This window comes from Sus scrofa, chromosome 10 (assembly GCF_054392235.1).
Source record: "Sus scrofa isolate SSC_HxYL_T2T_F1_AM1 chromosome 10, Sscrofa_HxYL_maternal_Yorkshire_Landrace_v2.0, whole genome shotgun sequence".
Classification (NCBI taxonomy): domain Eukaryota; kingdom Metazoa; phylum Chordata; class Mammalia; order Artiodactyla; family Suidae; genus Sus; species Sus scrofa.
In genome coordinates, this window is record NC_139392.1 from 62,551,290 (window position 1) to 62,572,772 (window position 21,483).

General features: G+C 34.0%; 1 protein-coding gene across 1 annotated transcript in view; it reads left to right on the forward strand.

Moving 5' to 3' along the window:
• LOC110255677 (uncharacterized) overlaps positions 1–21,483 on the forward strand; it is a 1,749,062-nt gene that overhangs the window by 1,250,766 nt on the left and 476,813 nt on the right. The window lies entirely within an intron of this gene.

The following is a 21,483-nucleotide window of genomic DNA, read 5'->3' on the forward strand; positions in this document are numbered from 1 at the left end:
TGGAGGTCTCTTAATATTAGCCATAACTTGAACTGTGGTATCTATGACACATAGCAAAGGTGATTTCCAGGACACGTTTAGCTTAGAAATTGGTTTCCAAACCTTTTATCAGTGTCATTGCCTCAGGTTTTGTGGAGAGCCAAGCTGAGGTGTGTGTATGAATGAAATGGCAAAATAGATGGCAAATATAGGGTACTCTATAAACATTTCTTTGAAATAAAATGCACTTAAAAATATTAGAATGCTGTGTAAATTTCAGGTGTACAGCAAAGCAAATCAGCTATATGTATACATATATCCATTCCTTTTCAGATTCTTTTCCCATGTAGGTTATTAAACAGTATTAAGTAGATTTCCCTGTGCAAGATGAGTAGGTCTTTGTTGATTGTCTGCTTTGTATACAGTAGTGGACATATGTGACCTAAACTTCTAATTGATACCTTCCAGCCACCGTTCCACTTTGGTAACCATGAGTTTGTTTTCTAAGTCTGTGAGCCTGTAGCTGTTTTGTAAAGTTCATTTATGTATTTTTTTATCTTTAATTTTTTTAAATTTTAATGATTTTTATTTTTTTCCATTATAGCTGGCTTACAGTGTTCTGTCAGTTTTCTACTGTACAGCAAGGTGACCCAATCACACATACATATATACATTCTTTTTTCTCACATTATCATGCTCTATCATAAGTGACTAGATATAGTTCCCAGTGCTATATATCAGGATCTCATTGCTTATCCATTCCAAATTTTTTTTTTTTAGATTCTACAAATAAGTGATGTCATATATTTGCCTTCTCTGACTGACCTACTTCACTTAGTATGATAATCTCTAGGTCCATCCATGTTGCGACAATGGCATTATTTCCTTCTTTTTTATGACTGAGTAATAGCGCATTGTATATATACCACAACTTCTTTATCCATTTTTCTGTCAATTGACACTTATTTTGCTTCCATATCCTAACTATTGCAAATAATGCTGCAGTGAACATTGTATTGCATGTATGTTTTTGAATTACAATTTTCTCCAGATCGAGTGGCATTTCTATGTAATATGGTATTTCCATTTTTAGTCTTTTAAGAAACCTCCACACTGTTCTTCATAGTGGTTATGCCAATTTACTTTCCCAAAAACAGTGCAGGAGGGTTCCCTCTTCTCCATAGCTTCTCCAGCATTTATTATTTGTAGATTTTTGATGATGGCCATTTTAACTTACGTGAGATGCTACCTTAGTTTGTTTTGATTTGAATTTCTCTAGTAATTAGCAGTATTGAACATCTTTTCATGGGATTTTTGGCCATCTCTGTGTCTTCTCTGGGAAAATGTCTTTTTAGATCTTCTGCACATTTTTCGATTGAGTTTATTTTGATATTGAGCTACATGAGCCTTTGTATATTTTGGATATTAATCATTTGTTGGTCAATTTATTTTCAAATATTTTCTCTCACTCTATGGCTTGTCATTTGTTTATTTATAGTTTCCTTTGTTGTGCAGAAGCTTTTAAGTTTAATTAGATCGATCCCCATTTGTTCATTCTTATTTTTACTTTCATTATACTAGGAGGTGGATCTGAAAAAATACTGCTGCCATTTATGTCAAAGGGTGTTCTGCCTATGTTTTCCTCTAAGTGTTTTATAGTATTTAGCTTTGCAAGTAGGTCTTTATTCCATTCTGATTTTATTTTGTGTATGATGTCAGAGAATGTTCTAATTCCATTCTTTTATGTGTAGCTGTCCAGTTTTCCCAGGACCACTTGTTGAAATACTATCTTTCCTCCATTGTATATTCTTTCCTCCTTTGTCATAAATTAATTGATCATAGGTGTTGGATTTATTTTTGGGCTTTCTTTCCTCTTCCACTGTCCTATATTTCTGTTTTTGTGCAAGTACTATACTGTTTTGATGACTGTAGCATTTTAGCATAGTCTAAAATTGGGCTGCCAGATTCCTCCAGTTCCATTTTCCTTTCTCAAGTTTCCTTTGGCTATTTGGAGTCTTTTGTTTCCATATTTTTGTTCCAGTTCTATTAAAAAAAAAGCCATTGTTAATTTGACAGGAATTGCACTGAATGTGTAGATAGCCTTGGCGAGAATAGCCATCTTGACACTATTGGTTCTTCCGTTTCAGGAGCATGGTATATCTTTCCATTTGTTTATGTTATTAAAATTCACTTTCATACAGTGATTTTTATTTTGTCTATTATAGTTGATTTACAGTGTTCTGTCAGTTTTCTACTGTATAGCAAAGTGACCCAATGACACACACACACTCACCTATATGTACATTATTTTTCACACATTATCCTACATCATGCTCAATCACAAGTGACTAGTTATACTTCACAATGCTGTATAGTACGATCTTGTTGCTTATCCATTCAAAAGGCAATGGTTTGCATATGTTAAACCCAGATTCCCAGTCCATTGCACTCCCTCTGCCACCCCCTTGGCAACCACAAGTCAGTCTGTTCCCCAAGTCCATGAGTTTATTTTCTGTGGAAAGGTTCATTTGTGTTGTATATTAGATTCCAGATATAAATGATATCATATGGTATTTGTCTTTCTGAGTTACTTCACTTAGTATGAGAGTCTCTAATTCCATTCACGTTGCTGTAAATGGCATTATTTTGTTATTTTTTATAGCTGAGTAATACTCCATTCTATATATGTATCATGTCTTCTTAATCCACTCATCTGTTGATGGACATTTAGGTTGTGTTCGTGTTTTGGCCATTGTGAATAGTGCTGCAATGAACATATGGGTGCATGTGTCCTTTTCAAGGACAATTTCTCTGGATATGCCCCAAGTGGGATTGCTCATTGCTGGGTCATGTGGTAGTTCTATATTTAGTTTTCTGAGAAACCTCCCTACCTTTTTCCATAGTGGTTGTACCAACTTACATTGCCACCAACAGTGTAGGATGGTCCCTCTTCTCCACATCCTCTCCAGCATTTGTTATTTGTGTACTTAATGATGATGGTATGAGGTGTTATCTCATAGTAGTTTTGATTTGCATTTCTCTAATACTCAGTGATGTTGAGCATTTTTTCATGGCATGTTGGCTTTCTGTGTACCTTCTTGGGAGAAATGTCTATTCAGGTTTTTTTTGGGGGGGTTGTTGGGTTTTTTGCTGTTTAATTGTATAAGCTATTTGTGTATTTTAGACATTAAGCCCTTGTCAGTTGCATCATTTGAAACTATTTGCTCCTATTCTCTAAGTTGTCTTTTTTTTAATGGTTTTCTTTGCTCTGCAAAATCTTGTCAGTTTGATTAGGTCACATTGGTTTATTTTTGTTTTTATTTCTGTTGCTTTGGGAATCTGACTAAGAAAACATTTGTGTGGTTGATATCAGAGAATGTTTTGCCTATGTTTTCTTCCAGGAGTTTGATGGTGTCTTACATCTAAATCTTTAAGCCATTTTGTTTTTATTTTTGGGCATGATGTGAGGGTGTGTTCCAGTTTCATTGATTTCATTGATTTACATGTAGTTGTCCAGTTTTTCCCAGCACTATATGCTGAAAAGACTATCTTTTTCCCATTTTATATTCTTGCCTCCTTTGTCAAAGATTACTTGAGTGTAGGTGTCTGGGTTTATTTCCAGAGTTCTCTATTTTGTTCCATTGGTTTGTATGTCCAGTATCACTCTGTCTTGAGCACTGTGGCTCTGTAATATTGCCTGAAGTCTGGGAGAGTTATGGCTCCTGCTTGGCAATTCTGGGTCATTTATGCTTCCATATAAGTTTTTGTATTGTATGTTCTAGTTCTGTGAAAAATGTCATGGGTAATTTGATAGGGATCACATTGAATCTATAGATTGCTTTGGGTAGTATGGCTGTTTTTATGATATTAATTCTTCCAACCCAGGAGCATGAAATATCTTTTCATTTATTTGAATCCTCTTTAATTTCCTTGATTAACACTTTATAGTTCTCTTACTTTTATGATGAATATGTAAGGCAAAAAATAAGTGTTCCCAGCATTTATCTCAACTAGTTCTTATTTCATATAGGCTGACTTTTCTTTTTCTTTTGACATTCCAAATATCTTGTATAGTTTCTGAAGAAAGGTGGGTAGACACTCTTTGTTCCTCTATATATAATATGGGTTTTTTTTTTTTTTTTTTCTGGCTGCTTTCCAGATTTCTCTTTTTTTTTTTTTTTTTTCATAGTTGGTAATTATGATGTCCCTTTGTTCAGTTTCCTACATTTTATTCAGCTTTATTTTGTTAATCTTCTTAGATCTGTGGGTTACTATTTTAATAAATGTCCAATTTTTTATCATTTTTAAACATATTTTGTGTTCTTAAACATTTGAAATTCTATGCTGTTGTGAATGAGGAATTTTTTCTCTCTCTTTACAGTACTTGACTTTCTTCTGGAGGACAGTTTAGGTACTGCATCCTTTAAAAGTTATTTTATACTTTGTAAGGGTGAATTTACAGTAGTCTTACTCTGGAGGTTGTTTATCCCTCCTACCAAGATGTGACTTTCCTTGGGTCTCTGCTATATGCCCGTGTATGCAACAACTCGTTCCACTCTGGTGATTGAAACTCAACATCTGTGGCTTGCATGATCTTTAAAACATGTTTAGATATACAGGTCTCAAGAAACTTTTTTGCTTTTTTTTGCCCTGACGTAGTGGAGTTAAATCCTATTTGTGTGCTGTGCTTAAGATTCATTCCAAAATTCAAGGGACCCCGTGCATATTTCTGGAGTGTTTCTGGAGTGTTATTTACATACTTTTTTCTTATAGTATTTTGCTCCTAAAATTCCACCTACCTTGGCCTCCCCAAACTTCAGTATCTTTCTCCTCAATTCCACAAGACTGCCATGCAGTGCTTGAGTTTCCCTGCCTGTGTCATTATCTAAAACGGTAGATCTTGCCTTTTAAGGGAGAGAGCCAGGGAAATTGTAGTCTTACATTTATTATTTCCTCTTTCTCAAGGACCATAGTACTGTCATACCTGAAAATGTCAGATATCTGAAAAACATTTTAGATATTTTGTCAAATTCTACTTCTTTATGTTAGAAGGACAAGTCATGTACCAGATAACTCTATGACGTTTGATGCTTTTCTACAAAAAATGTATTTTTTTTTCAACTTTAGGTCCATTAGCCTCAAGATGCATTTCTGAATTGGCATGAAATAGCATGTACATATAACATTGTGTTTTTCTGTGGAGAAGGTCTGTAGCTTTAATCTTGCTTAGGCATCCTAGTATATATGAGTGTGCCTGTTTGTTTTGTGATCTCTCATCTGTTCTCTGATGGTGAAGATACAAAATGCTAAAAAGGGTTTAATTGACTAAAACAACTGTTCAAATGATAGTGAATAAATGCTCCAGTGACACTTAACAAAATGAGTTTCAAAAACTTTATAGCATTAGATTTTAAATTAATAGAGTGTAGTGTCGTGTATAAGGAATGATAGATTAACTTGTTTATAGTTCTGGAAAGGTAGCAAATTTTTTATAAATACCTTGTAAACCTATATAGAATTTTCACTATGTGGAAGATACTGGGAGTAGTGGGAAAAAATACACATGTAAGTAATTGGTGGTGCTTCCTCTTCAATGATCACAGACTCCATTTGATTGATTGATGTTGTTCACTTATGTATGTAGAAATATCATTTTGACATATAATGTACTCTTCTTTTACATACATGTTCTACCTTAATTTCTATATATTGCTCCTAGATATAGGTTCTGGAAACATTTTCCCTCAATATAATTGTTAGTGTTATAATGAAAGTAAATTTAGTTGAGTCGTATTCTCTCTCACAACATAAGCTTAAAGATTACAATGACTTCAGATTTTACTATTAATTTACCTATTTATTGACATAGGAATAGAGAAGACAGAACATGTTTAATATTAGGAAAAACATTTTAAATTAAATTTTGTATTTAGCAACATAAATAATTCTTTTTAATTTCTCTGTTTTAAAAAATAGATTTGCATGCCAATTTTATTAGAAATAATAAAAATATTTAGAGATGGTGTGTAGTTTATGTTTATATGATTTAAATATTTATTCATTTGACCATTGATAAACCTATAAATATTAGCCACTCTTGGACTGCTTTTTTTGCAGCATCACAAATCTTTAAACCATGTTCATTAGAAATGTAATGTGACAGCATTATCAAGCCTATAGACAAAATGAAAACTGACCATTCAAATCTGTCAGTTACTGAGAGTTTGATACATTATTTGCCCATATTCCTTCTAGATTATTGAAGAGTAAAATATTAAGGATCTAAATTTTTTATTTCTTTTTTTTTCTTTTTCTTTTTTCTTTTTTGTCGGGTGGCACCTGAGTCACATGAAGGTTCTCAGGCTAGAGGTCAAATTGCAGCTGTAGCCACTGGCCTAAGCTACAAGCCACAGCAATGTGGGAACCAAGCCATGTCTGTGACCTACACCATAACTCACAGCAATGCTGGATCCTTAACCCACTGAGCAAGGCCAGGGATGGAACTGGTGTCCTCATGGATACTAGTTGGGTTTGTTACCACTGAGCCACAACAGGAACTCCCTAGAATTTTGATTTCTTATTTCATAGGAATCTAAGGGAAATTTTCCCTTTAAATATAAGGAAACACTTAAATATAAGGACTGTACCTACTTACTGCAAGATTTTGTTATGTTCATAGCGAAGAAATTTAAGAGAAAGTTTCAGATGTCCAATGTTTGAATATAAAAGGTTATAATTTCAATTTCCAGACTTCTTACATAAAATGTTAGTGTACTTCAGCTCTTATCTACCTCATCCTCCCATTTTCATTCTATCTGTACGAGAATGTACCTTCTCAAAATTTGAATTGAGATATCCATGTTGATCCTCTAGCAAGAGGCATCAGACATTGCAGATATGTATATCAAATAGAGTATTTTACTAGTTTTAGGGGACCTAGTACCATAGAAATCCCATTCATTTTAAGAAATGTAACATTAGCAATAAAAAAGTTGCACATAAAGACTACCGAAATTGCAGATTTCGTTGCTGTCTTACAATAAGGGCTGACTCCACTCATTCACATGTCTCTCTAAGCTCTGCTGAAACAGCAGGATTTTGAAACTGGCTGTGAAATTAGATTTTTCCAACATGAGCAGTGAGAGCTGTCATAAGTTTAATCTCTAAAGGCAAAAGAAAAACTGTGTTATCATGGTTTATTTCTATCTCCCATGAATATTTTCTCTGATCATAATATGCAAACCATGGTGTACAGATTGAAGTTGACTTTTGGTTATTTAGGGATTTTTAGTAAGATTTGAGTTGTAAATTTTTTCTCCTCTGACAGCATTTTATGAAATATATGCCTAATAAGAAATAAGCAGATGATTCTTAGACAAAAACTAAAAAATAACCTGTGTTGTCAAAACAGTTTCCATTTCCCCAAAGAATTTTTAGTCTGTTAGTGGTAGAATTGACTGTTATGGATCTTTCTAGACTATTTTCTTTTTCTGATTAGCACTCTGTAGTCTGTGTGTCTTTTATCATGCCAGTGTTTATTATTGGTACAAACTTCTCACTAACATATGTAAATTAGAGTCCAGTTCTTGAAGTCAGGCAAAGATTGAGTTTTAAATTTGACTTTATATCACATTGTTTGTTACTGGGCAGATTCTATAAATTCCCAAAGCCACAGCATTCTCATCTTTAAAACAGAGATAATTATAGTTCCTTACCGTTAGGGCTGTTATGAAGATTAAGTAAAATAATTGCATATACTCTTTGGATAAGTACTGGATATTTGGTCTATAGTTATTAATCATTTCTGTTTTTCTGTTTATCCCACTTGATGAGCTAAAACAGAGCGTCCTATGCTATGGCTGTTCCAAGGACTAGAGCAGTTATTCTCAGCCATATCTGACCCTAATTCACACTGAATAAGCAATCTCGAAGGGTCTGAAGAGTGCCAACAACCTGTGAATAGAAATATTATCTGACAAATAATCCAAAGAACCAAATGGTTTAAGAACTCATAGGACATATTTTTAAATTACTGTTATTTCATATGGCACAAATGAACCTATCTACAAAACTGAAACAGACTCACAGACATGGGGAACAGACTTGTGGTTGCCAGGGGGGCAGGAAGAAGGAGTAGGATGGACTGAGAGTTTGGCGTTAGTAGATGCAAACTATTACATTTGGAAATGATAGACAATAAGGTCTTACTCTATAGCACAGGGAAGTATATCCAGCCTCCTGGGTTAGACCATGATGGAAAATAATATATGTTTGTACGTGTCTGTGTGTATGTGTATATACATATACACATATGTACAAAAAAACATCTTCATAGTTTTGCATTTCACATTTATGTCTTCAATTTATTGGAAATGATTTTTATATGATGGGTGATAGGGTTCCAATTTCATTAAAAATATGGATATCTGAAAATAAAATATTTATCTCAAAAAATTGACAAAATCTTTCTCAACTTCTTACTAAAATAATTACACAGACATATATAAAAGGGAGTAAAATCATAAAAACTGTAAAGACACTAACAGAAATTACAGAATCTGAGTAAAATGTTATCTATAACCAATAGGATGGCTTTAATAGAGCAAACATTGTACAGATATTTCAAGAATGGGATGGGACAGTCTACAGAGAAGTACAAGAAGTTCACTTGGCTCCCCACCTTGATATCTACACTCTGTTCAGAAAATGCAAGCACAGAATCAATCCAGAGTGTGAGCACTGGGCATTCTTTGGTGTGTTGCTTGATTTAGTGTAGAAGCACATTGCTGGCCATTACTTCCCATCTTATTAGTGCCTTTCCTTCTAGGTCTGCTCTGATGCTAAGAATAACAGAAAACCTTCAAGAGAAACCATTTAGTATGCAGACTGAATGTACCCAGTATATTCATGTAAAAACCCATCAAGGTTATAAAAACTTTGTTAGAGTCTAGTCTCTAGAGACAGAGTTTGAATTTAAACATTAAAGAAATTTACCTGCCTGGGGGGTAGTGGGTAGAGAAAAAAGAACGTAAGAAGAGGTAACGCTAAGGAAAAAAAAAAATAAGGCTTTTTTTAGATAACCCTGCAATACTAAATACTGGAAGAAAGCAGAGTAAGGTGCGTTTAGTTTTCAAGATAGTAATAATTTAGCAATGATAGAGTTGTCCTTTGGCATAGCTGCTTAAGGATCCCGCATTGTCACTGTAGTGGCTTGGGTTGCTGCTGTGGTAAGAATTCAATCCCCGTTCTGAGAATTTATGCATACTGTAAGCATAGGCAAAAAATAATAATACTTGGGCAGTGAGTCCAGTTATTTTACATGTTTAAAAACAATGGAAATAGTTTCTACTCTAAATTGGAAAAAAATACCTTTATTATAATTTGGCTTTCAGGAGACCATGATCACTATATTTTGTGAATTTATACAAAATATCAAATCATACTTTCTCTATAAATTTAGTTCACTCCATTGTTTTATCATAACTAACATGTTTCTTGTAGATTTTCTCATGAAAAACTCAAAAATATGATTACTTATCCTGATTTTGCAGTGTTACTGACAGTATTAATTACTAATTATAAACTCTGAAGAGGGCAAGCTTTTATAGGTCATATAAGCCTGACTCCACCTTTGAAAACTATATCTGGGTATTCATTCCTTGTGCTAACCTCTGATATCATTTATTGTCTGTACCAATAGTGAGATTAATGGTTAAAGATGGTAGCTCTACAGTCACATTACCTGGGTTCAGATTCAGTAGTCATATTTACTGATTGTATGGCATTACAGAAGTTGTGTATTTTTTTCTTTGGCTTTGTTTTCCTTTTATGAAAGAGAAAAAATAGTACCGATACCATTTAAATAATATGGTAAAGTGCTAGAAATAATGTCCAGCAAGTAATGAGGTTTCAGTTAATCATATATATATATATATATATATATACTGTGTGTATAAATGTAATATGTTTGTGTGTGATGAAGTATTAGAAAAGAATGCTTAGAAGAGAATAAATGTTCAGTGAATGATAGTGTTTATCATTTCTCCGACCTTTAGTGTCTTATTTGATACCAAAGAAGGCTATATTTCTTTGCATTTTTGTGTATATATGATGTAAAATTCCAGTGATGTAATGAAAGACTTGAAAGCAAGGCTCTTTTGTTTTCTTCAGCACACCTAACATAGTAGGAGTCATTAAACTACATGACATTCTGGATTCAGATTGTGCCGGCATCACAGTTGACTGGGCATGTATATCTCTTGCTGTTCTCAACTTCTTGTTCATCAAATGTCATCCTACTAGCTTTATATTAGCTGTGGTAGGACTGTTTACATCATAGAAATTGACAAATACCCACCAATCAGGGCTTCCTGCTATGCCAAAGAGAAGGTTTGAACCATTTACTAGCACACACCTGATTAAATGTTTATCAATATTAATGTTAAAACCAAGGCTCAATATCCATGATAGTGACTCTTAGCCCAGTTTGCTTATTATAATTATCTGTAATTTTTTTTCTTGAGTTTTTAGAGAATGCTTGGGCCCTACCAGTGTGTGAAGCAAGGGATGATATTGACCTAATTCAGAAAAAAAATAAAAATAAAAAAAAACACCAACTATATCCCACAGGAGTAGCATTCTATAATTATGCAATAGATATTATTTTATATGCATCTAGAGCGCTGAGATCAAGCACATCAATGATTATTTTCACATGGATATTTAGCTCTGTACCTTTATCTATATTTTCCTGTATCTCCTCACACATAACAAACTATATGAAGTTATTGATTTCTTCTTACACAGTTATTATACTCCCATAAATCAACACTGTGTTGAGATCATGGACTCTTAACATGAGGTTAATAGTATGTTCTTAACCATTTTGGGGTTGCAAACTGAAATGCCTACAACAGCGTTTCCCAACTACTTTTATTTACAAAGAATCTTATAGGATGCTTGATAAAATTCAGAGTCTACCTTTATTCTAGATTTCCTGAAAAAGTATCTCCAGAGGATGAGCTAGGGATCCATATTTTTAGTCAAGAATCTCAATGGCTTTTCTGATCTGGCAATTTTGGGAAAACTTAGGCAATAGAAACTAAGTAGGTGGGCTCAGTGGTTGAAGCAGGATGAGAGAGAGATGTGTAGAACTGAGATAATGCCTCAGTTGTAGGGTCTAGGGTCATACAGTTTTCAAGATAATCTGGAAATATGGATTGTTACAGAAACAAATTCTTAAATAACAAAAGATTTTGCATTGTATTTGTATTATTTACTATCCAGGCCAAAGTCAACATTTTAACATACTTCTGGTTCAAAAAAAAAAATTACCATACTTCAAAATACTGTGAAAGGTAATAGTGAATGAGAGAAGTCAGCTCGGGTCCCATATACTCTCTATTTTATTCATTCCAGACCATTCTCCTTTACAGTGCTCTCTGCTCTGTTTCTTAGTCATAGTAAAGTAAAATTCCATAATACCAGGAAAGGAAAGAGCAAAATGATATTTGTATATGTCTCCTATCCTAGACACATAGTAAATGCTCAATTAATATTTGCTGAATAATTCTGAAATCTTTAAAGAAATATTTAGGCATTCTATTAAAAATAGTATTATATGAATATAAAAAAGTGACATATCATTTGGGTGTAAAAAGTGATGTGTTTAAATTGAATTATCTGAATGGAAAAGGGAGGAGTAAAATGTGAGACAGTCATCCATTTTCATTGAAATGGAATTCATTCTTTATGTCCTGGTTAGCACAGCTTCTCTTAGGTTCAAATATTTGGCTCATAGGAAGTAACTATGTTGGGAGAAAAAAAAGATATTGACTTCATATAATTTTTGGAAGAAGACAGAACAAGTACTGTTCTAGTGAATTTTGGAGAGTTTTTGGAATATATATTATAGGAGAATGGAGTAGAGGGGCCCTATTTAAATATATTCAATGATGATTTCTGGGTGCAAACACCAGTCATGCTCCTTGGTAAGAGACTGAAAAAGAAATGTTGAAATGGCTCTATATTTACTCAGAAACTTGTGTATCTAAAATTAAAATATGCAATATATCTTTTAATCTTTTGGTATAGTTCCCACATTGAGCCCTACATTGTTATAGACTATTATTTTTAAGGTATAGAATTGTTTCCTTTTTCCCTTTATAGACATATAAACACACTATTAGAACAGTTTTTCATGGTTCTGAAGTATTTCTATAGCCATCATATATGATAAATGATTTGTTTCATCCCACAATATGTGTGGCAGAAAATATTAACCTTGCCATACTGGAGAATGGTTTAATATGTTAGGCTATTTCCACATGATCTCCTTTCAGGGATATTATGTATATAAAATTACTTGTTAAGTGTTCTGATATTTTCGTTGGTTCCTACTGTCTCACTATAATAATGAGGACACTGTCTAAACCATAGTTGTTAAATGTCTTGAGAGCTTTTATTCTCAAGAAAGTAGCAGAAGGCCATGCATTTGAACTATAAAACTGTAGAACACAATATAAAGTGAATATATTAGATTTGCTGAGGGAACCATTAAAAGGCAATGGATATAAATTGAGGAACATGACTATTTCATTCTACTGAAACCAACAAACAAATAGATATGTTCTTCAATTAAAACTGTAAATAACATTGTAATAGAATTTCCTTTGAGCCCCCATACATGTGCACATATCAAAATGAGCTCAAGGAACAGCATTAATAATGTGAAAGAAAGAAAGCAGAGACTAAGAAATTACAGTCAGAAATATAGACTAAGGAAATACAGCCTGAAACACAGTCAGTTTAGAATTGCACAAATATGTCCTGGCCATCATTTCAGGTTATAACTATCTCTGATCACCGTTCTCTTGTTCGCTCACATTCTAAATCTACATGACTAGTAGGAACAGTTGAACACATTGAAAATTTCCCAAGCTTAGTAGGATGCTATCTTAGTGGCTCTAAAAGTATTCCTTGAATATCTTACTATCTTAAACTGAAATTTTAGAAATGTTTACATTTCAATAGATACTGCAAATAGTAAAACAGAAAAGTTACTTTTTTTAAAATTGGGAAATGTGATTTTGTTTTATTTTTGTGAATGTGTGATAACTAAAATCTGAAAACATATCCTGGTATGTTTCATCTTTGTATTTCATGATTTGGCTTTTCTTCTCACTGCTGCTATACGTTACTCCGTATAGCAGCAGTTAAGACAGTGGGCTTGAGTACTACCTTGATTTCAAATCCTGACACTTACCAGGTATGCAATCATGACTTAGCCACTTAACTTTTACAAGGCTTGTTTTCTCAGATGTAGAAGAGCATAATAATGTACCCCTCATGGGACTGGCATAATAATTAGAGAAATTCGTTGAAATGGCTTGAAGATTTCAACACAAGACCTGAAACCATAAAATTCCTGGAAGAAAACTTAGGGAAAAGCTACTTGACATTGGTATTGGCGGTGGTTTTTAGATATGATACGGCCATAAGAACAATCAACAAAAGCAAAAATTAATAAATGAGAGTACATCAAATTAAAAATCTTCTCTACAGCCAAAGAAACAGTCAACAAAATGAACAGGTAACTTAAGGAATGGCAGAAAATATTGACAAATCACATACGATAATAAGGAGTTAATATTCAAATATATGTAAAGAATTCATTTAACTCAAAAGTAAAAATATATTTTAAAATGGGCAAATGAACTGAATAGACTATTTTTTTTTCTAAAAAAGAAATAAAATGGCTCAATAGCTCATGACATGCTGCAGCCATTCTGGAACACAATAGGGGGTTTCCTCAAAAAATTAAAAAATAAGAGTTAGCGTATAATCCAGCAACCCCATTTTAGGTATATATCAAAAAAAAAAATGAAATTGCCATCTTGAAAATATATATGCACTACCAGGATCCTGTCGTATTATTCACATTAGTCAAGATATGGAAACAACCTAAGTCCCCATCAACAGATAAGGGGTTAAAGAAAATGTAGATGGATTACTATTTTGTACCTATGGACTATTTAGGCATGAGAAAGAAGGGACTTGTCATTTGAGACAACATGGGTGGACTAGACCCTTATGCTCAGTGAAATAAGTCAGAGAAAGACAAATACTATATGATCTCATCATATGCGAACTCTAAAAACACCTAGAGTTGCTGTATGTGTTAGCTTTTTTCCATTCAATTAGATATTTCCTTATGGCATAACTGTTTTATTTTTCATTAACTGTATCCCAAAGAAAATGCATCTATCAGTATTACCATGTTTCTTTTATAAGAAGGACATTTTAACCATGCATTTGAACATAGACTGGCCATTTCACTTAAAAGTAGACTAATGATTGTGGCATCTTATTTTTTTTTTTTGTGCATCTTATTTTTTTTAAGTCCTCTTTTATATACCAGTATATATTTTTGAATATGTAGATTTTCTTTACCTTTTAATTACTGTGCTCTTCTGAGTGAAACAAAACATATTGTTCAGGATATATATGGACAATTTTCCAAAGAACTGTTTTTGTTTTGTTTTGTTTTTTAATCCTTTCACATATTTGAAAATACTGGCTTTGATATTAGAATTTAAGAGTAAGAGTTCTTCAGGGACATTTAGTCCATTCCTGACACCTATTTAGCACAAGAAACACTTTCTAAAATGAGACGCTAATTTACTGCTACAAGAAAGAAAAGTGGTGGCAAAGGCATGTAACCAACTTCATTCTCATTTCCTGACTTTATAAAGCCTTTTTTCACATTGTCCAGTAATCTATTTTTTTTGTATAGTTTAAAAAGCATTAGATATGAATGGATAAAGTGGAGCGGCTGGATAGGTGTCTAATCAAAACGTTTGCTTTCTCCATAACCAATGTTGCAAACCACTCTTTGGATTCTGAAACGTTGAAAACAATAACTGCACAGAGAATAAAAATGAATTACAAATATTTTGGCATCTAAGAGAGTAGTATATGTTCAATCAGCCCAATGGATGTAATTTTTTATGTCAATTACACAGAAGTATCAGAAACATTTTTTTTGCTATTTGTGAAATATTTGTTCATTAATTTTGTTTACTATTTACTGACTGCCTGGCTCTTCTCATAGTCTTTATTCATGTAGTGCCCATAACATACTGACCTATTCAACACTATTATATCATATTATGTTTTATATTGTATTATATTATATCTAACACCCACTGATGACTTTCAAATACAATCAAATCAAAACTCTTTTTTACATGCAACATGATTCTGAGTGATCTGGTCATTCATTGTATACACTTCTTTTTTTTTTTTTTTTTTTTTTTTTGTCTTTTTGATATTTCTTTGGGCCGCTCCTGCGGCATATGGAGGTTCCCAGGCTAGGGGTCCAATCGGAGCTGTAGCTGCCAGCCTACACCGGAGCCACAGCAACGTGGGATCCGAGCCGCGTCTGCAACCTACACCACAGCTCACGGCAACGCCGGATCATTAACCCACTGAGCAAGCGCAGGGATCGAACCCGCAACCTCATGGTTCCTAGTCGGATTCGTTAACCACTGCGCCACGACGGGAACTCCCATTGTATACACTTCTAATCACACTCAATGGAAAGAATTTCCTTATGATCCTAATTAAATATTGTCAGGTCCATACCCAGTATCAATTTTTAATTTTTTCAAAGTAGTTATTACTCTTTGAAATTAAAATTATGTATGATTTATATGTTCATTTCTGTCTCTTGCACCCTTAATCCCATCTTCCTCTCTGAGGACAAATATATTGTTTTTCTCAGGAATTGTTAAAACCACAGAGCCTAGAAAAATAATTGAAACCTGATAGCACTCAATAAAAAGTAATTTAAATGTATGGGTAAATTGTCTGTACACAAGACATTTGGATTGCAGAGAGGAATACTGCACAGCCTTCTGAGTTTTCTAAATTCTTTTTCTTGTAGAAAATAAGAATTTATATGTGTAAATCCTCTTCTATCTTAAAATTATGAACCAGAGGATTTCAACTTTTCATTCTGTGTTGAGGTGATGGGAAAAGATTCACAGAAAAAGTAATATTTTAGAGATGTTTTGAAAAAAAGTAATTAGAGATTTCCAGGTAGAGAAAAAGGTAATCATGGCAAAGCATTTCAAATGATGCAAATAATATCAGCAAATATCATGAAAGGATTTTATACAATCAGAAAATGGTGGCGATATAGTCCTAATGAACCATATATGTAAATGAGGCCAGGGATACACTTAGAAAAATACCTGGAAATGTAATTGGAATTTCAGGTAATTTTCTTCCCTTCCTTTCTTTCTCCCTTTTTCTTCTTTCTTTCTTCGTTTCTTTCTTTCTTTTGCTTTCTTTTTCTTTTCTTTCTTTTTTCCACTTCCTGATTCTTATAATAGCTTTACTATTCTGTCTTAGAATTGATACCTGACTTTTAATTAAGGTTCTGACATTATTTTTAATGCAACACTTACTTTCAATATATTCTCTCAATTCCTTTCTTGAGTCCTCATAATTGTCTCTCATGCTGATTTTATAAAACTGGCTTTTGAAACTACTTGGCTATTAGATGTGGATTTTTCAGGAATTCATTTCTGGAAAATGAGTTGATTAGGGTTAACTGCCCATTTCTGAAATTAAGAAAAAAATGAATCTTGAGCAGAAAACGTAATTTTTCACTTCAAATCTTAATCTGAAATATAATTTTAAAGCCATTTTTTCACTTCAGTGCTTTCCAAAGAGGTTGCCAAATGATATGACTGCTCAAGCTTGCAGGACAGTCAGACCCCTCCCTTCTGGACTAGAATTCTATTTAGCATGCTTACGTTCTCTTCCCATCATTACTTTCATACAACAATTTTTTCATGACATGTTCCTTTATTTTCTTTTTCTTCAGCTGTTTTGTCTTCATTATCAAATTTACATCCCAAGTAGATGGTAAAAGGAGCTAAAGGGGAGTAAGAAGTCATGGTTAAAAGGTCGCCCATTCCTTTGCCACAGGAAACTTTAGGTGAACTCTTTGCTCTTAACTCCCTGATAATTGCCAGTTGTCCTGCCTATCTGGGAAAGGCAATTATCCTTCTCCAAAGGACTGACACAATCATTCAAAAGCACATACGAAGCACCTAAGGTATGTCAGACATCGTTAAGCGTGAAATACAAAAAAGTGAAGAAGACGGGGGTAATCTCTGCCCCTGTGGAATGGCAGTATACAGTGGTTGCTCTTTACCAAGTAGATTTTAAATGTTCCGACCAGAATAGGATTGTGGAAAGTCAACCATCAGTGAGTGCTTCCTTGCAAATCGAAATATTCTACAAGAGAAGGAACTGAAGTTCAGACTCATCATTTATAAAGGATTTTGAAAAACTATGATTAAGGGTCAACTGAAAGAGAATATACATCTAGTGAAGAGAACTTTCAATCTGGTAATAATTAGTAAAATTTAAAAATGCCAATCTGAGTCATTGTATTATTTAGTATGATCGTAATTCATTTATCATTTACTATGATTGTACACTCATTTAGTATGAGTCAAAACACCCCTACTCAGAGTAAGATGGACCCTCCCAGAAAAGGGGGAAAAGGTGATTAGTAAGTGGGGAAGAAGACCAAGCTTTCCTCAGGCAAGAATGAAGAGGCAGCTTCAGAAAACTGCTTTATTCATAGCCTCTCTCCACGTCTTCATAGCCTTCAAATCTCCTATCTGCTTGAATCCACAGGGACTAAACCTATCATGCCTTCTGAGAACTTCTTTATCTTCTAGTGAAGAAGTTTCAGTCCTCAGAATGACCCCCATTTCTCTACTACTCCATTTGATATATTCGTCATATTTATAATGCCCATATTTAGTAGTGCCATCTTGTCCTCCTATTCTCTCATATACTCACACCATTCAGACTATGGTCCATGACTCCGCCATACCTGCTTTTATCAAAGTCACAGTTCTAACTCCAATGGTTAATTTTCAGTCCTCCTCATACGGCAATGTTTGACAGAATTGACCCTTGCTTCTTGCATATAGATTTTAAACTGTCTTTCAGGTCACCGGGTACCCTTCATTACTTGTATATCTCATGGTCCATATCCTATCCATTCCCTCCTTTTGCTGGCCTCTTAATATTGATTATTTAGGGTTCACTCCTGGGTCCTCTCCTCTACCAAAATGTACACACTTGACCATCTCCTCTCTCATGGCTGTATCCTAATGATACATTATATTCCAGTGCAAGCCTCGACCTCACTTCAGATCATGTCTACACCTGCATGTCCAATAAAAATCTCAAACATAGCAACATAAAAGTGAATTTCTTTGAGTTCCCACTGTGGTGCAGTGGGTCAAGAATCTGACTACAGCAGTTCAGGTCCCTGCAAAGGCATGGGCTTGATCCCCAGCTGGGCACAGGGAATTAAAAACAGCTAGCATTGCCACAGTTATTGTGTAGGTTTGCATCTGTGGCTGGGATTCAATTCCTGAGGACTGAGGACTTCCATATGCCACAGGCGCAGTCATAAATTTTAAAATGAAGGAAGAAAGAAAGAAAGAGTGAACTTTTAATTTCCTCATTCCATCTTACTGACTCCACCTGAAGCCTACTAGTTAATGGTAACTTTTGAGTGCTTAAGCCAAAAATTTTGAAATCATCCTTCATTCCCCTTTTCCCCCATTATAGCGCAAGTTCACTTTATTGGGAAATCCTCTCAGCTTTTTCTTCAAGATTTGTTTAGAATATACGACTTCTCACTATTTTAACTATGAACACCCTATATCTGTTTTCCTTTAAAAACTTCCATAATTAAAATTAACAAAATATATGGGTGTTCTCATTGTGGTGATGCAGGTTAGAAACTAACTAGTATCCATGAGGATTCGGGTTCAATCCCTGGCCTTGCTCAGAGGGTCTAGGATGTGGCATGGCCATAAGCTGTGGTATAGGTGGCTCGGATCCTGTGTTGCTATGGCTGTGGCATAGGCCAGCAGCTCTAGCTCTGATCTGATCCTTAGCTGGGAACTTCCATATACCACAGAAGTGGCCTTAAAAAGTAAAAAAAAAAAAAGAAAAAAAAAGACGTTTCTTATTAGAATTAACCTTGCTTTATATACTTTTCTCATCTCTCACAGTACATTGAGTTCAAGCAACACAACAATTATGTGCAAGTAATCTATGGATCATCCACTGTGCCAAGCACATTGTGTAATAGGAGAGAAATAGATATCAATTTAATTAAATGGAGTAAATTATTACATACTGTAACATTAACTGGATCTCATTTCTTTTACCACTCTATTCCTGATATCTTGCGGTTTACTTGTTTTCAGTTCCATTGTTCCTGAGTTGAGTTAAAGTCAACTGAATTCTTTCCAGAAAATGTCAGACATCTAGACATCTGGGATGTCACATTTGTTGTATTTGAGAAAAACAACAACAACAAAGAATGTAACTTAGTAGCATTTTTAGCATTTTATTATCTATGAGAACAATGACATCCAACAGCTTTTCAACCAGTTTGAATATGCATATGGTAAAAAGAGCAAAAGCCAAATTTTCTCAGCTTCCACAGATGGAAACACTATCTGTGGAAAACCACTAGGAGTAGACAGTTAAATCTCTTTAGGAAAGTGGGAAAGAACACTGAAAATAGAAACCTTTATTGATTGAAATTGGTTTGGATAACCATGCAGAGTATGAACATTTATTATAAAATGTGATTATTTGAGTGACAAGAATAATTGGTAATTTTTTAGTGCCACCAAAGGTATGCCAGACACGTCTTCACAAAAAATGAAATATTTTGACATGGAAAGTCCACTTAAGTCGTTCTTTTGTTGTTCAATAAATATGTTGATTAACCTGAATTTTCCTGTTTTCTTATCATTGAGAGGCTGACATTTCAATATTTTGACGGATTGGAATGGCAGCTGTCAAATCAAGTGTAATTTTAGATTATACTTTTAGAAAGCAGTTACTGAAGACCTGTTTAGCATAGAGTACACATGATTTACAAATTAGTTTAGTAACCATCATTTCTTTCATCTCTATTTATAAAATCAACTAAACATCCCTAATGTAACTTTTAAGAAAATTTTCTGCTAATTTGGCATCTATTAGATGAGGAAAACTAGGCAAATGCAAAACAAAATAAAACAAATTAGAAATTTAGAATGATTGTATCAAGAGAAAGAAATGTTTCCATGGATCAAGAAGATGTGGTACATATACACAATAGAATATTACTCAGCCGTTAAAATGCACGAAATACCAGAATTTTTAGCAACATGGATGGACCTAGAAATTCTCATGCTAAGTGAAGTCAGCCATGCAATGAGACACCAATATCAAATGCTTTCACTGACATGTGTAATCTGAAAAAAGGACAGACTGAACTTCTTTGCAGAACAGATACTGACTCACAGACTTTGAAAAACTTAAGGTCTCTGGAGGAGACAGTTTGGGGGGTAGGGGGATGTGCTTGGGTTGTGAGGTGGAAATCCTGTGAAATTGGATTGTGATGATCATTATACAACTACAGATGTGATAAATTCACTGAATAATAAAAAAAAAAAAACAAAAAACAAACAAACAAAAACAAAACAAACAAAAAAAGAAATTTATCCATGGAGTCCCCATCCTGGCGCAGCAGAAACAAATCTGACTAGGAACCATGAGGTTGCAGGTTCTATCCCTGGCCTCACTCAGTGGGTTAAGGATCAGCGTTGCCATGAGCTGTGGTATAGATCACAGACGCAGCTCTGATCTGGTTTTGTTGAGGCTTAGGCTGGCAGCCACAGCTCCACTTCAACCCCTAGCCTGGGAACCTCCGTATGCCATGGGTGAGGTCCTCAAAAGACAAAAAGACCAAAAAAAAAAAAAAAAAAAAAAAAAAAAAAAAAAAAAAAAAAAGAAAGAAAGAAAGAAAAGAAATGTGTCCTCTGGGTCTGCAGTCAAGGAAAGCTCTCCTATTTCATGTTCCTCAGTAAATCTACTCATGCTTTAACTAAATATCATTTCAAGCAATTTTTTTATGCTGTGAACTTCTGGATGTGCCAAATGCCATTGTCCTGTATAAATAAAGTTAGTACATTTGTGAACCCTCAAATGAGGAAAGGCAATATCAAAATTGTGGGTAATTTTGAATAGTTAAACTATAAAGTGCCATGGAATACCCTTTAAAGTCTAAGAAGCATATAAGTGAATAAAATATTCATTAGGTTAAAAATGATTATTCATATTATTAATAGATTTGTCTCATTCTTGAAAATCTTAAATATGCTGAGGACTTTGCAGGTCATTTGCATAGATGATACTTTTGCATTATTTTCCATCCTTTAAACTAATGGATTTTATTTTTTAGAACAGTTCTAGGTTTATAGAAAAGTAGGTGGGAATAACAGAGACTTCCCCTATACCTTCCCACTCCACCTCAGTCAGTTTCTACTCTTATTAACGTCTTGATTCACTACAAGTACATTTGTCTCATTGGTTACAAGATATGATGTCCTTTAATTT